This window comes from Chiloscyllium plagiosum, unplaced genomic scaffold, assembly GCF_004010195.1.
Source record: "Chiloscyllium plagiosum isolate BGI_BamShark_2017 unplaced genomic scaffold, ASM401019v2 scaf_11860, whole genome shotgun sequence".
Taxonomy (NCBI): Eukaryota; Metazoa; Chordata; class Chondrichthyes; order Orectolobiformes; family Hemiscylliidae; genus Chiloscyllium; species Chiloscyllium plagiosum.
In genome coordinates, this window is record NW_025211340.1 from 11,791 (window position 1) to 12,295 (window position 505).

Sequence of the window (505 nt, forward strand, 5' to 3'; positions counted from 1 at the left end):
CCCACCCATACCCCTAACATTTACCCCTTTACCTAACACTACGGGCAATTTAGCATGGCCAATTCACCTGACTTGCACATCTTTGGACTGTGGGAGGAAACCGGAGCCCCCGGAGGAAACCCACGCAGACACGGGGAGAACGTGCAAACTCCACACAGTCAGTCGCCTGAGGCGGGAATTGAATCCGGGTCTCTGGCGCTGCGAGGCAGCAGTGCTAACCACTGTGCCACCGTGCCGCCCACGCTACCTTTTGGAGAATTTTTGTGCTACCTTTTGGAGAATTTTTGCTACCCCTGCTGCATGTCTTGTACATGGCGGGTGTTTGTCCTCTATTGGGTCAAGGGTAACACTTACATACATCAGCACCTGCCTGCCTACCCCTTTTTTCTGAAAAAGAACACCATTTACTGTGTGTAATTTTTCAGAAATATCGAGGAAAAATGGCTCGTAATCAGGGACCGCTAAATCAGCAGCCCGTGTTAGGGCCTGTTTAAGAGATATGAAA